The following is a 17274-nucleotide window of genomic DNA, read 5'->3' on the forward strand; positions in this document are numbered from 1 at the left end:
TTCCACCCTGCAGTGTTTGGTGTCAGTGTATGCTTGTGGCGTGATCTTGTTTTCTTGGCCTGGAATGGTTGTGTTATGGTATACCATAGAGTATGAGCTTCAAGGTAGCCATTTTCTGTAAAGGAATTGATCTGACTTCAGCTTTCCATCTCCTCCCCTTTCTCTGATGCCTCTTCCTAAAAAAAGTACAGTCTTTCTCAATAGTGGGGACCAAAGCAGGAGGGAAGCAGGGTACAATGACACAGAGTCCACCCTGCAAAGCAGCCATTTTCTCCATGTGAGCTGCCTTCTGGAGAGCAATTGTAATTCTGAGAGATCTCCAGCCCTCAGCTGGACATCGGCAAGAATGATTCCCCATGAGGAAATGGCTGGTTTGGAGGATGGTCTTTATGGCATTGTACCTCTCTGAGGTCCCACCCCTCATCAAACTCCACTCTTCAGATCTCCAGGAATTTCCTATCTCCTTCCCAGCCAACCATCAACCTATCTTTATCAGCCCCCACCCAGCTTCAGCTTTCCATCTCCTCCCCGCTCCCTGCAGCCTCTACTTAGGAAAAGGACAATCTTTCTCCACAGTGGGGACCAAGGCAGCTTACATAATTCTAATTTCCACTTTTTGATCTGCACAACAACCTTTTGAGGTAGGTTAAGTTGAAAGCCTGTGGCAGATCTGAAATCACCCAGTCAGCTTCCACAGAAAGAACCTGGATATGGCTAGCCCACACTGCTACTCCACAGTGGCTGTCATAGAGGGGCTGCTGCTGAACAGGAGCAAGCAGCAAGCAGCCAGGTTAAGTCATGCCAGTCAGGTGGCATCAAGTCACCCTGAGGGTGCTGCCAGGCCTAGAGTCGCACCAAAGAAATTAATTTTATGTATTTGATTTTAATAATTGCTTAATGTTTTTTATTATTTTTATAATAATATTGTCTTATAATAGTTTATTGTATTTTATCATGTTACTATGCTGTAAGCCACCCTGAGCCTGTTTGCAGGGAGGGCAGGATACAAATAGAAATACATATATACATACATAGAACCTCCAGGTGGAGCCTGAAGATTTCCTGATATCACAACTGAACTCCAGACAACGGATCTCTTTCCCCCTGCTTTGAAGGGTGGACTCTGTGGCATTATATTCAGCTGAGGCCTGTCCCCTCCCCAAACTTTGGCTTCCTTAGACTCCATCACAAAATCTCCAGGAATTTCCCAACCTGGAACTGGAGTTAGTTGGAACTGGCTCCAATGAATTCTCCCTCAAAGGCCTAAATATGCCTGGAAAGGGCCTCCCCACCCCCCTTTTACTGAAAGAACCAAGCCTGAAATACTATAGTTGCCTAGCAACAGCCACTGAGGGAAAAGTGAGTCATTGGCAAAGGCAGCTTCCCCAGTGGCCCAATTGTCATCTGTCCTGGGGCTGAAGGGTGGGGTTGCTCTTCATTGCGATTGAGCGACATGTGGCTCAGCCAGTGGAAGGCAAGGTGAGATGTTGGCAATACAGTTTGCTTTTTATAGAGAGAGGTTATGCACAGTCACACAATGTGAGTGTGACCAAATTCTAATAATTGGAAAGGGCTATATTCATGGACAAAATCATTTCCACATCTGGGAATAGCTATAACCAAGGAAGGGAACACTCAGAAAAACACTCCACTTTTATAGGATTTCCCCATTGTTTACTGTTAAAGTTTAAATATCTTTTAGCCAGATATAGTTTTTGCCTTTTCTTGGAGCATAACACTGCAACTGTATTGCTTGAACATTTGATATTTATGGTATTCAGTTGTATCAGATTTATTAGGGAGTTGGGTATTGCTTGGAAATCCTGATGATCAGCAAGGCTGAAACCGTAAGGTTGCCTTAAATATGTGTCAGATGAGAGCAGCAAAAGGTAACTATTAGGACTTCTTTTGTGTGGTTTACCACAAAAAAATAAAGAGTAAAAAATTGACAAGTTTTTTAAAAAGCTCACACAAAAAAATCCTCCTAAAATTTGAATTAAAATAAAATGTTGACACTTTGCTTTTCTGATTCAGAGTTATTCAGTCTTAAATTTCCAAGAACCTTCATGGAAGGGAAAGGACAGAAGCAAATCTCTAACCTTCTGCTGGTTTGCCAGTTGACTTTGTAGGTTCTCTAATTAGGTATTTAAAGGGATGTGTGCTACTGGAAAATACCATGTCAGACTCTGAAATCAGAGGAGATAAAGACAAGACTCTTGCATTCTCCACCCCCTCCAATGGCAATTAGCCCATTTAGCTTTGCTGAACGCTGCTTTTCTATGAATGAAAGGAGGCTGAAATAAGATAGCATTTCAGAAACATGCTTTGAAACACACCACAATGCAAAATTCCTCTTTCTCTTGTATGCCACATAAAGAAAGGCATCTGATCCCACCCTGGTCAAGGGATCAACATGATCAATGATGACTCTGGAATTTTGGCCATTGCTACTTGCTAATTTGGCTTTCCTTGAGATGGAGGATGGCTTTGCTTTCCTTTCTTCTTTTGTTAGCATTAATGTTATAATTTTCTTCTCCACTTGCAGTTACCATCACAGCACTAGTCATCAATACTTTTTTTTTCTTTAAAAAAATGCATGGATTCTGTTTAATGGCCTGCCACTAGGGTCTTAGCATTAAGGTTGCATTTCCAACCTAACCAAAAGCATGAAATGGTTAGTGAAAACTGTCTGTTCCAAAGACTGAAAGTTACTGCATGGTCTGATGTTTTAAGAGAAGCAGAAGGAATAATTGTGGCTCATCTACATTGATGCCTTTTTAAAGGTTACACATTGGCAGGAGATCCTCTGAACCAAACTATGCAGCTTGAATTGGTTCAGAAACATTCCATGTCCTTCAACATTTCACCACTAAAACAGAGGGCTCCATTCTGATTTGATAACATGCCTGCTGTCATGGGTACTGGGGACCCTGCAGAAGAAGCTGAGCCTGCAGAAGAAACTGTGCCCCTGCCACCTGCACCAGTGCCCCTGCCTCCTGCTGGAGAAGATCCAAGCCCCCCTGCCTCGCCCTCTCGGGTGGCTTGTGTGCGTGACTGCCTTCGTCAGGACCTCAGGGATCGGAGGAGGGTGGCACGCTCACGAGCAAAATGCTCCCTGAGCCCTGAGTTTTGAAAGGATTCTGGCCCTTCTAGGAGTGAGGATGCTTGAGTCTCAGCAGGATCCTGGCTGCTTCTCTGAGCCAGCAATTAGCCCAAATGGGCAACAGACAGCAGAGGGCTATATAGCTGTGGGCTTTGGGAGGAGGCTTTGTGGAAGCAACTAGTCACTTACCTGATGTTCTAGCATCCACTTCAGCTTTTGACTTTGGCTTCTGGACCCCCTGACTTTGGCTTTGACTTCTGGACCCCCTGACTTTGGCTTCTGAACCTCTGACCTGCGATACCTGGACTGTGATTTGGTTTTGGCGCCTTGGACCCTCTTTGCTCACCGGCTACAGACCTTGGACTGCCCCTGGACTTTGCCTGACCCGGCCCCAGCCCGTGACACCTGCCATCACATCAAATCCTCTGAAGATACTTCCTCAAACTATCATACATTACTTGTTGTGTACTGTACTTATTTTTAAATAATAGCATTAGGCTACCAGGTCCTTCTGGCCACCGATGGGAGATGGAGGTCATGTGGTTGGGAGATCCAGGATGGAAAACTCCTGGAGATTTGGGGATGGAGCTGTGAGGTTTTGCCAAGTAACAGTCAAATAGACTTCAACTATGAAGACATAGGCAAGCTTTATTGATTTGTTATCAGTGCAGACCTCTCTCTTCAGGAGGTCTTGCCAGGAGTAGAAGCAAAAAGCACAGACAACACTAAGTAATTCCAAAAAGTGCTGCCTTTAAAGGTCTAACTCTTTACAATAGACTTCACAGCCTCAAATTCCTCGTGGCAAATCTGGAGAAATAAAAGTTGTTCTCAGCCCCTGAATTCCCAGGCAGTCAGTAATGTCTCCACAGGGGAAGACCCAATAACCTTCACGTATCCATAACACTCTGCATAGCGAGATAATGATACAAAGAAAAGTTTGTCAGGAGACAGAACATGGATCCTGACAGGAGCCCAGGGACCTCAGTGGAGTACAATGTCAAGGGCTGTATTCAGGCTGTATGGGTCGACACAGCCACCCCCCCCACTCCTGGATTAAAATGGGGTGTTTGCACATTCACATTTTGGCCCTGCCATGAACTCGCCTTTCCTCACCTCTCTGCCACTTCAAAAAGCCACAAGGTACGTCCTGGTGGCAAATCACTGGAGCGCTTCCCTGGCATATTTCTGGGCCATCTGAATGGCTAGGGTGCACCACAGAAGCACTCTGCAAGCACATGAGTTGTGTGACCACTCCTCCATGGCATGCACAGCCCGTGCCTTTCTCAGCAACCAGGCATGTGCCATCTGCTCATGGCAGGGTGCCTCAAACAGCAATGGCTTTTAAAAAAAAAAAAACCTGAGAGGCTGCCACTGCAAGCTGCCAGTCTGAATGTAGCCAGAGTCCACCCTCCAAAGCATCCGTTTTCTGCAGGGGAACTGAGCTCTGTATTCTGGAGCTGAGCTCTAATTCTGGGGGGTCCCCAGATCCCGGCTGAAGGCTGGCACCCCTAAATAGCATCCAGCACTGATATAAAACAAGGAGAATATTAGTACCTCCAGTGAGAGTTGAGATGTAAAAAGGAAATATAATGGAAGGTTTCCAACTAAATGTCAAGGCACCTGTACTTAAAGTTTGGGTTCTTCTGCTAACACATTTGGCCTCATAAAGTGTAGTTTTACTGACCAAGCAAATAGACAACGCTGGGGTGAGGGAGCAATGAAAATGGTAACGCCTTATGCGGCCTGGGACCAACATACCTACGGGACCGTGTCCTTCCGTATACGCACCAGAGGTGGCTTCATTCGGCCTCCCAGGATCTTCTGACAGTCCCTGGCCCAAGGGATGCCTGTCTTGCCTCTACCAGGGCCAGGACTTTTTTGGTCCTCGCCCCAACATGGTGGAATCAGCTCCCAATGGAGATCCAAGCCCTACCTGGCCTACTGGCCTTTCGTAGGGCCTGTAAAACGGAGCTGTTCCGCAAGGTCTTTGGATGAGGCAGTGGGCATCCATCTATTAGATCGGTTGGTCTCCCCCCACACCCTTACGGTCTGCTGCATCACTGTATTGTGGAGCTGTGCCATTTTGCTTCATATCACCTTGCTGAACTAACTCACTGCACTTACTGAATGTTGAACTCGTTTTGTATTATGATTCTATTGTGGTTTTAGTTTAAATTGTTGTCCTCCGCTCTGAGACCCCCAAAAGGGGGAGGGGCGGAATAGAAATAAACTAATAATAATAACAATAACAATGGTGCTCCTGTCAGTCCCAGCAATGGAGGCTCACAAAATGGATGCTGCCTCTGCCATCGCCACATTTGCCTTTCGCCTTGCACACGTGGAAAGCAGGGATTGGATGCAGTGGGGATAAATTAGCCTCCTTCAGCCACTTGAAAAGGCACCTCTGCATGGGTGAGAATAGATCCAGGTGGGCAGGTGAAAATAGTTAACCAAATGGGAAAGGACTTGAAGATACAGATCATTTTGCTAGCAGAGGAATTCTCCTCCAGCGGAATGCGCAGCTCCCCAATTCAGGACTCGCAGAAGCGTGACTTGCATTGGGGAAGGTTTATTCCACTAGAGGAGATTGCCCATACTAATTAAATGGCTTAATCGAAATCTGTCAAATACAAGCAACATGGCAGAGTAGGTATTCCAACCTCGGACTCTCCGTTTTTAGTCTGACACTCTCACCATTCCACTCCACTTGCTCTCTATAATTGTTCCATAAAATATTAACAGTAAAAAAAAATAGACCTATGAATAAATGAGGTTGGCTGTTTGATTTTTGTTTGGACAGATAATTCCAGTATGCTTGATGTCAGCCATCTACATGTTATTGGTGGCGGGAGTGGGGTATGAACATCCCTCTGGTCTTTTCATTTCTAGCTATTGTTGTCTAAATGGGAATGGAAACTTCTTTAGACCCACTAGACAATGTAGCATATGTGAGTGGCTGTGCTTCCATCATAAGGATCCACCTGACTGCCCACTTGGAGGTAACTTTAATTGTGATGATAGAAAAAAACTGAGGGGGAGGGAGGTGCCTTTTGTTGGTGGAGGGAGGGAGGGAGAGAGAAAGAGAAAGAAAGAGAGAGGGAGAAAGAGAGAGAGAGAGAAAGAAAAAAAGAAAGAAAGAAAGAAAGAAAGAAAGAAAGAAAGAAAGAAAGAAAGAAAGAAAGAAAGAAAGAAAGAAAGAAAGAAAGAAAGAAAAAAAAAGAAAAAAGAGAGAAAGAGAGAAAGAGAGAGAGAGAGAGAGAAAGAGAGAAAGAAAGAGAGAGAGAGAGAGAAAGAGAGAAAGAGAGAAAGAAAGAAGGAAGGAAGGAAGGAAAGAAGGAAGGAAAGAAAGAAGGAAGGAAGGAAGGAAGGAAGGAAGGAAGGAAGGAAGGAAGGAAGGAAGGAAGGAAGGAAGGAAGGAAGGAAAGAAGGAAAGAAGGAAAGAAGGAAAGAAAGAAAGAAAGAAAGAAAGAAAGAAAGAAAGAAAGAAAGAAAGAAAGAAAGAAAGAAAGAAAGAAAGAAAGAAAGAAAGAAAGAAAGAAAGAAAGAAAGAAAGAAAGAATCCCTTTGAAAACGTAGCATGCCCCTATTCTGTATTCCTCCCCGGATTCAGCAGGAGGCCGACAGGATGACAACTGATCTCCCTGACTTCCCACTGTACCAGCCAGACTAGGATATCGGATGCACCACTATAAAGATAGGAATGAGCAGGCTGCCTTCCCTGAGCTGCATGCAGATGAAAGTGAATAATGCAACATGCACCGTGCAGTTGTGTCCTACCCATACTGATTCCACTGACACAACAAATACCAGTCCTGGGCACTCAGACACTGACTGAATCCATTAGACACTTTTGAGAAAACAAAGATTTCCATTTTAAAAGCTGAATCCCCAAATTCAAAGATGAAGGAAGTCAAGAAGTTGTTTTAAAAACAATAAGTATTAGTGAATGAGAGTTTGGCTAACTAGGTACCTTCTATGAGAAATCGTAAGGAGGTTCTCACCAATTTCCTGCTCGGCCATCATTCCTGATCCTGCCCAGGTAATGGGGATTTTTTGTTTTTTGCAAAGCAGCTGTGCAGTTCACCCCACCCACACATCGTCTGGCCTCACAACTGCAGCACTTGATGAAATCAATGAAAAATGACAACTACACCAAGATCATGACAAATAAATTGCTGGTATAAAAGTGGGTTGGGTGTGTCAAAAGTTTGGTGTGGTGGTTAAGTGCACGGATTTTTATCTGGGAGAACCTCACTCATCCACCTGCAGCTGCTGGAATGGCCTTGGGTCAGCCATAGCTCTTGTAGGAGTTGTCCTTGAAAGGGCAGCTGCTGTAAGAGCCCTCTCAGCCCCACCTACCTCACAGGGTGTCTGTTGTGGGGGAGGAAGGGAAAGGAGATCGTGACCACTCTGAGACTCTGAAATTCAGAGTATAGGACCGGATATAAATCCAATTTCTTCTTCTTCTTCTTCTTCAATCCCTGACAGCCTGCCACAAATGGGAAGGCAAGAGACTTGGTGTGTTTCAATTTCTGTTTGCAAAAAACTTGAAATGAGCTGTTTGTTTTTGAAACTGCAAGTATGAATTGTTTATTTTTATTATCTACTTTATTTATACCCTGCCTTTCTCCCCTATAAAGACCCAAGGTGGCGGACATTCTTCTCCCCTCCTGCACTTTCTCCTCACAACAATCCTGTGAGGTAGGTTAGACTGAGAGTGTGACTGGCCCAGGGTCACCCAGCAAGCTTCCATGGAACAAATGGAGATTTGAACCTGGGTCTACCAGATACTAGTCCAGAACTCGTAACTACTATACCACATCAGCTCTCCAAATAAAGGTGATAGCTCTGTGGCCAGGGCAGATTTATTTAGGATATTTGTTTTAGGAAATTGTTTAGGACCCTTTGTTCCCATCTCCCTGTTCCCTCAGGAAGGTAACTATTGGCAGGGTGCCCACCCTCCTGGCTGGGGTGGCCTTTCCCTGTGAGCAGAGACACCCCAATACCCAGAGAGACCTACAGCAGTGCCCTCAGAAAAGTCAGGTTTGGCATTAATGATGGGTCTGCAAGGAGCCATTGCTGTACCTGAGAAAGAAACAGGTCCAGAGTGACAAGCTGGTTGCAACACTTATCTAAGCAGCTTCCCCTCCCCCACCCCCCCGCCTTCCAGTCTCCTTCTCTGGGAAACAAAGATAAGCAATTGCTATAATCCAAAACTCTCAGTTTCCAATGTGCTAAGAGACTGGCTATTGTCTGACAGCAAGCATGGGCAAAAGATCATGCCTCTAGCCCATCCACTTGAATATGAATGGGTTATGACTATGTCTCCTATTGTCATGTTAGCCCTGGATCCCCTCTCCAACCACACTGAACTGGTATGGACTGTGATACCATGGCACCTATGCCAGATCAGCTATGGGCACTTGGCCCTCATGGACTACACAGCATTAAGCCAGGCTAGGCCCAACATGGTCCTTGTTTAGCTTGCTAGATTGTGAGTAGCCTATGCCCAAAAGACCATGTGAACCTTGGACTATGCTTCATCTACTAGCTACCCAGCCCTACAGACCAGCGACTGCATCTCTGTCTCCAGAAGACAGGGCCAGAAGCAGCCCTAAGAGAAGCCATGTTCCTGAGGTATTTCAAGAAGACAACACACTCTTGCAAGCAGCCATGCAGAGAAGGTTTATTCCTCACACTCTGCAAATGCAAAAGGACAAAACACCCCCATTCATAAGTTCATCAAACAAATCAATGTGTAACTCCTCCAGAGTAAAGTCCATGCAGTTCCTTCTGTAGATGAATGTCAATCCTCCAAAAGTGCAGCAAGCACGAAAGTCTCAGCTCAACAAGGCAGCCTCGTCATGCTGAGATCTTTGTGCTTGCTGCACTTATGCATTGATTTGTTTGATGAACTTATAAGTTGGTGTTTTGTCCTTTTGGCATTCTGTTCCTACACAGATTCTGTATGAGAATTCTTTTGTAAGATACATTTTATATATATTTTAAGTGAAGCGATAAAATTGTCATATATGTTAAGATCTTTATTGGAGGCAGGTTAATCATGGAAAGCATTGGGTTTTGATCTTTGCAACTCCCGGAGGGATTCATTCTTCCTTCCACAGTGCCACCACTTTCCTTTGGGACAGGTTCTTAATGCCCCCTTCACACCTTGAGGCCTGGGGGAATGAGAGGTGATAAAAACGCCTTGCCACAGAAAGGAGGAGTCTTTTTTTGGGATGCTGTGTCTCCCATTACCCATAGCCTGGTCCCCATAGGGACCAGTTACAGCTTTGGGGCTCCCCTGGAGAAATAGCCACGTGCACAGTGACAGCTTTCCTCTCAGCCTGGGCCCCCTTCTTGCAATAGCTTGTAAAGAGACGGTGAGGGATAGAGGTGGTACAGAGACGAAGGACCAGCCTCCAAAATAAAAATAGAATTAATTGAAAATAAAATATTTACAAGCATACTTAAGCACCACACCAGACTGAAGCAAGAAAGAACAAAATAAATGGGTACAAATACAAGCCTCCTTCTGTTCCTGTTATAAACATGCCCTAATTGATGTTAAAAAAGAGGCAAGCACTACTATTCTTAAGAAGTTGCAAGGGTCTCATTAGATGTCATCAGGACTTTTTTTTCCACCAGGAAACACGGTGGAACAGAGTTCTGGAACCTCCTTGTGGAAACAAAATTCTAAAAATATATATTTTAAAGTTCATGGGGGCACTCATGTGTTTCTACTTCATTTCCTTCTTCAGAGTTTCACCACCAATTTTTCCAGAAAAACCCTGGATGTCATATTATCTGGGAGACTGCATGGTCAGCAAAAGATGGCTGCTGCAACTGACCACCACCCAGAGGTCTGTCCTCTTTGAAGAAGCAGCACCAAGAGAGCCTTTCTCCTGTTCCAGAGTCTTTTAAAACTCCCTTTCTTTGCGCCAGAACTGGTCATCTTCAGACTCAGAACCCTGTTGGGAAATCTCCCAGACCATGCCTGGGAATGTCCTGTTCTCTTCCCTCCTATCTAGCAAACTGCTACAAGATCACTAGTTTCTTCTGGGAGGAGGAGGAGAAGAAGAAGAAGAAGATGATGATGATATCCCACCTTATACTCTGAATCTCAGAGTGGTCACAATCTCCTTTACCTTCTCCCCCCACACAATAGACACCCTATGAGGAAGGTGGGGCTGAGAGAGCTCTTACAGCAGCTGTCATAGAATCATAGAGTCCAACCCCCTGCACAATGCAGGAAACTCACAAACACCTCCCCCAAAATTCACAGGATCTTCATTGCTGTCAGATGGCCATCTAGTCTCTGTTTAAAAACCTCCAAGGAAGGAGAGCCCATCACCTCCTAAGAAGGCAGCCTGTTCCACTGAGGAATTGCTCTAATGGTCAGGAAGTTCCTCCTAATGTTGAGCCGAAAACTCTATTGATTTAATTTCAACCCAGTGGTTCTGGTCCTACCTTCTGGGACCACAGAAAACAATTCCACACCATCCTATTTATGACAGCCCTTCAAGTACTTGAAGATGGTGATCAAATAACCTCTCAGCTGCCTCCTCTCCTTTCAAGGACAACTCCTACAAGAGCTATGGCAGACCCAAGGCCATTCCAGCAGCTGCAAGTGGAGGAGTGGAGAATCAAATCTGGTTCTCCCAGATAAGAGTTCATACACTTAACCACTACACCAAACTGGGAGCAGAATGGGGAACATTCACTCACCTTCCAAGCAGGTAGTCTGCGGAATTCCTGGAATGCAGTCAGGTCACTTTCCCCCCTCCCCTTCTGTTGTCCATGGAGAGAAAACTGAACCCATCTAAAACATGGATCTCAGAAGTAAGAACCCATGGTAAGGGAAAGAAAGCGCATTGCTCACACTGTGCTTGTGAGAAATACTGCTGATTGCACTTTACTGTTTGGATAAATGAAAAGGAAGAATTCCTTACTCTAGCAGGTGCTGTTCTTGTACAAAGGACTGTGTCAAAATTGCCTCCCATGTTCTTCTTCAATGCACTTTTTATCTGGCGTCCCTTCATGATTTTTTATATCCCATATTAGCCGCACTCTTAGATACTTCTGATGATTTTAAGGTTCTTTTCTTGCTTGATAACCCAGATATTGAAATAACTGAAATAGTAGCAAAGTTTCTTCATAGTGTTATGTTTACAAACCCTGGTAAGCAGGGGTCGTTTTGTAAAAAAACGAGTGGTGGAGCTCATCCAGGGATTGTTATGCAGCTGCACCTACTAGTCAATGAACAAGGTAGTTGGTGGGGGGGGGAGGGGGAACCTTCAGAAAAGTTCAGGAACTGCACTCCTGTGAGTTCCTGCTGAATTCAAGGCCTGCTGATAAGTAATACTACGTATTAAGCTTTATTATGCTGTTATTTCTGTTTTTATCTTGTGCTTTTAATCTTATTTTGTATTTGGCGGGCCTTCTATTGTATATGTCTATACATGCCAATAAAGGCCTGTCTCATGATAAATGAAAAGTAACCTAACAAACAAGCTCAAACTGTTCCCAAACAGCTGAAAAACCTACCAAAAATTGGCCCCATGCTCACAACCTGCAAACTGATCATGAGCTAAATCAGTGGCTATTTGAGAATCCTTACTCAGAACGTTGTGTCTTCTTTGCATGATTTCTCCGTGGTTTAAACTGAACAAAATAAATTGGTCATGTAATACAAAATCATGAGGGAAGGCAGTATGGTATAGCCCTATCTTGTCAGATCTTCGAAGCTAAGCAGGATTTGTCCATGGATGGGGTGGGGGGGGGGAGGGGGCAATAAGAAAGACTCTGCAAGTAAAGGCAATGTGTGCACCACCTCTGCTTCTCAGTTGCCTTGGATGTCCCTTGCTGGGGTTGACATAAGTTGATTGCATCTTGACGGCAAGTACGTATGTAGTACAAATTTACTGATAGAGACTTCAGAGGAATTGGACTGGCAGCTCTACAATCAGCCACTAGTAACTGTTTGGAATGGAAAACACCATTGCCAGTTTTCCATTTCCCTGGAATGCCACCTTGAAACTATTCCCAGATGGAATTGTAAATATTCTCTAGCGCAATAAAATAACCTGTGTAAAGGCTTGGGATTTTTAAAAAATGAATTAATTTAGGCTGCATTGAAGAGAATGCATGTGATTATGTGTTGCCCTGTGTTATTTTCGACCCAAGCATTTTCCACAGGGAGCATTGATAGAGGGGTTCAGTGAGAATTCAGTAATGATAGGTATGAATTACTAACGGAATCTATCTGCACTGTTTAAAATAATTATTTGTAGCTGCCAACGGCTCTTTTTCTCCAAAGCTACATACATTCCCTTTCCAATGGAAAATTATATGGTTTGCTAATTGCTTGAGTGTAAAGAAGGGTCACTGTGCAATTTCCTTTTACTATAATTTGAAATCCCACAAATATAACTCGTCATCATCCCAGAAGAATTTGTGGTTTGGGCAATGCCTATGAATAGGTGAAGTTGTCACACACGAAAAAGGACAAATCCTGGCAAAAATAGTTGCAGTTTTCAGCTTCCATAATGAGATTTAGTTAAGTGTTGGTCAGAATAACAGAAAAATGCTTCAGAAACGTTGGTCATTCTTCAGACTCCATTTCAAGCCCTCCCTGTTTAGTGACGCTTATGGCTTAATCTCTTAGTGAAGTTTAGTGAAGTTTATGGCTTAACTCCAATCCATCCTTCGTGAAAATAAAACCTCAGCATACACAACAGCATTTCCACATGTTCTCTCCATAACACTTGCTTTTCCATATAAGTGTTGCAACATTTTCTGAGATGCAGCCTTTCTCCACTAGGGTTGCCAACTTTGGTTTAGAAAATTTCTAGAGATTTGGGTGGGGGGGTGCCTGGGGAGGGGAGGAAGCTTCACCCCCAAACTGCCACTTCCTTAGGCTTGCCAATCCCCAGGTCCCAGCGGGGGTTCTCCTGCTTTCCCAGGCTCCTTCCCGCCCCCAGTCAGCTGGCCGGTGGGGGAAGCCCCGCCCCCAAAGCCACCATGTGACTTTCCCCCTCTGGAGGCTCCAGTCTTTGATTGGAAAGGCTTCCTCTTGGGATGGGGTGTCTGTGTTACTTGGAAGAAGTTGCCTGCAACTCGTGAGTAGAGAGGCCAATCCCTCACTTCAGAGTCACCAGAAACGGAGTGGGGGGGCGGGGAGGGGGGAGGGAAACGTCTGCTGAGCACTTCATTATTCCCTATGTGGAGATCGATTCTCATAGGGTATAATGGGGAATTGATCTGGAGGTTTGGGGGACTCTGGGGGAGCTGTTGTTTGAGGTAGAGGCACCAAATTTTCCGTATAGTATCTAGTGCCTCTCCCCAAAGTACCCCCCAAGTTTAAAAACGATTGGACCAGGGGGTCCAATTCTATGAGCCCCAAAAGAAGGTGTCCCTATCCTTCATTATTTCCTATGGAAGGAAGACATTTTAAAAGGTGTGCTGTCCCTTTAAATGTGATGGCCAGAACTCCCTTGGAGTTCAATTATGCTTGTCACACCCTTGTTCCTGGCTCCACCCCCAATGTCTTCTGGCTCCACCCCAAAGTCTCCTGGCTCCACCCCCAAAGTCCCCAGATATTTCTTGAATTGAACTTGGCAACCCTACACTTCCTGCAGGGGAGCTAATTTCTGTTCTCTGGAGATCAATTCTAATTCTAAGGAAATCCTACCTGCACCTGAAAGTTGGAGGCTTTATCTCTGGCTCAAGGAATCTTCCAACTCTGTGGTGGCTCTTCCACTTAGGAACAATTTCCATTGGTATGAGGCTCCTTGGCCAGAAGAAAAGTTCAAATGTGGCAAAGCAGAAAAGGGTGAATACAGGCTCAAAAGATCACCAGGGGAAATGTATGCAGACATAAAGCCAACTGTGCCCCCTGTGAAACCTCTGCTGCAGGCACCGCTACATCTACTAAGTGAGGAGTTATGTCACAAACACAGAGGTAAAGGCAAAAATAAACCATGTTGGTTTGAAGTAAATGAACAGGGCATTCAAAGTAGTTCATTGTAACAATGTACTTTATGCCCATAGATTCACATGCCTTGTTGTCCTCTTGGAGCACATATTGAAAGGATGTTGTCCCCCAATTCCACAGAGAGGGAGGTGATATTGCTCTTGTTGACCCTGGATTTGTTGGTGTGTGTAGGAGCCATTTGGAGAAGACAAGCAGCCAATGGCAGGGAAAGGGTGGAACATTTTCCTCCCCACTCACCATTTAGGGTTGCCAAGTCCAATTCAAGAAATATCTGGGGACTTTGGGGGTGGAGCCAGGAGATTTTGGGGGTGGAGCCAGGAGACATTAGGGGTGGAGCCAGGAGCAAGGTTGTGACAAGCACAATTGAACTCCAAGGGAGTTCTGGCCATCACATTTAAAGAGACGGCACACCTTTTAAATGCCTTCCTTCCATAGGAAATAATGAAGGATAGGGGCACCTTCTTTGGGGGCTCATAGAATTGGACCCCCTGGTCCAAACTTTTTGAAACTTGGGAGGTATTTTGGGGAGAGGCACTAGATGCTATAGTGAAAATTTGGTGCCTCTATCTCAAAAAACAGCCCCCCCCCCAGAGCCCCTGATACCCATGGCTCAATTCCCCATCATTCCCTATGGGAATCATTCATGGAGGTGCATGATGGCTTTGGGGGCGGGGCTTCCCCCGCCAGCCAGCTGGCTGGGGGAGGGGGGAAGCCTGTAAAACCGGGGGATCCCCCTCTGGGACCTGGGGATTGGGAAGCCTATCACCATTTGTCCTCCCAAAATGTAGCCTCCTAAAGCTTCTTTTCATTTAAAAAAAAGCATTGAGGGAAAAATATTCAGTACTGAATGGAGCATGTAGTTGCAGTCAGCATCTCATGCAAGTAATAAAATGACTGTATTGTTTTTGATTCTATGAAAAAAGCCCACATGGAAAAATACCCACACAGAGGGAAAAGCCCACATGGAAAGAAGCCCATCTAGAAAAACATCCACATGGAACGAAGCCCACATAGAAAGAAGCCCACATGGAAAAATGCCATTTTTATTCATCACAACAATGTTTATTGATTTCTTCCTTCCAAACACTTGCCAGAGTCAGCCTTGCTAGCTTCACAGATCTATGAGGCTTTAACTACTTCTACTATTTAAAAAAGAGGAGGAGGAGACAGTGGCTCCAGTGAGGGGGCTGGGGAACATAACATAAGAAGAACCCTGCTGGATCAGACCAGCCTCTGCAGTTGGGAGGGGCTTATCTTCCAGTTGCACAATGGGACCAAAGATATAAAAGGATTAACCTGGTGTCACCCAGGCCTTTTATTATCCCAGGTCCTGAAGAAAGCAAGACTTTTCATGTAGGTAAGTTCTCCACACATTTTCCTCTTGCTGAGGGGCAAAAATTAGATACCAGGAATAATTTAATTTAGAAGTAGCATGGTTTTTCAAATTCTGTTTTTTCATTTGTAGGGTTGGGGGGGGGGGAAACTGGAAAACAGGGGCTGGATCTAGACCAGCATTTTGAGTCAGCGCAGGGATGGCATATGGGCGGACCACAAAAGCGCGACCAAATGCACATGGCCACCTCCCATCCCACAGCCCATCCAAGGGCCACCCCAGTTGCACCTTAAAAAGCTTTTTTGTGGTACAACTGGGAAGGCCCTTGGATGGATTGAGGGTGGGAGCAGAACAGGAGGTGGCCACATTTGTTTGGTTCCACTTTTTTGGTCCACCCGAGTCCCATCGCTGTGCTGGCTTAAAATGGCGGTCTGGACCCAGACAGTATGTCTGCAGAAAGGTCTTCAAAACAGCCAGGTATCTTTTTTTTTGTACTTCTTTAGAATGTATTTTGAGCAATGTGTTAACACCATGAGCTCCATATGATTTACTTAATATGTCTTTGCTGCAATAATTCCTTAGCCAATTATGCATATGACCATATGTCTGTGGTTTAATTTGGTCGATGGAGATGCTTTTAAAAAGAAAACAATATAATCCCAGGAAAATTTTTTGAAACTTTTTTGTGTTTTTTCATGCCATGCTTCTAATAAGGAAATAGCTGGTGAATTTACTACAAATAAAACAGGTGCAAAAATCATGGCACATGGGAATAAAGTTTTGAAATGGGATGTAGGGTAGGGCACTGATGGTGTATTTCCGCGCAGAGTTACTTCAATCAGAATTTGGTGTAGTGGTTAAGTGTGTGGACTCCTATCTGGGAGAACTGGGTTTAATTCCCCAGATGCACCTGAAGTTCTGCACAGTTCTCAGTAAGCACACCTTTGTTATGTTAACAAAATAAGGTCTTTTATTGAACATATGAAGCTGCCTTATACTGAATCAGACCCTTGGTCCATCAAAGTCAGTACTGTCTTCTCAGACTGGCAGCGGCTCTCCAGGGTCTCAAGCTGAGGTTTTCACACCTATTTGCCTGGACCCTTTTTTGGAGATGCCAGGGATTGAACCTGGGACCTTCTGCTTCCCAAGCAGATGCTCTACCACTGAGCCACCATCATCTCCCTATTGAGACATATTACAGCCAAGATACTTCTTGGAAGAACTGGAGATTCTTCACAGACTGGGAAGGAATGCAAGCTGTCCTTCTGTAGTCCAGGGGAGAATGGTTACATATACATTACATAGTCAAAACACAGTAACAATTGCAAAGCACAGCATCCATAACAAGAATAACAATTGCAAAGCACACCATCAATAGACTATTTCTGGCACTGAAGCATTCAAACAAGATCCGATTCTTGACAGCACCTGCTGATGTGACCTTGAGTCAGTCATGAGTTCTCAAAGAGCTGTTCTGCTCAAGAGCAGTTCTGAGAGAGCTCTCTCAGCTTCACCTATCTCACAGGGTGTCTGTTGCATGCAATTACGGCATCTTTTAATCCTAAAATAACTATATAAAATATAGGTAAAACCTGTTCATTCTCAAAAACAGAGATGAATGGTTATCCACAATTATAAATATCTATGGTGCTTTACATGGTATTTTCCCATGTGAGTTTCTTTCCGTGTGGGCTTTTTTCCATGTGGGCATTTTTTCCAGAAATACAGTAGACAGTAAAATTAAAACAACATTAAAATACATTAAAACAATTCATCAGAAAGACAATACAGTATCCAAGATGATGGATAATTTCAGCATCCCCCAGAGGGGGATAGAGGGAA

The sequence above is a fragment of the Heteronotia binoei genome, chromosome 14 (genome assembly GCF_032191835.1).
Source record: "Heteronotia binoei isolate CCM8104 ecotype False Entrance Well chromosome 14, APGP_CSIRO_Hbin_v1, whole genome shotgun sequence".
NCBI classification, from domain to species: domain Eukaryota; kingdom Metazoa; phylum Chordata; class Lepidosauria; order Squamata; family Gekkonidae; genus Heteronotia; species Heteronotia binoei.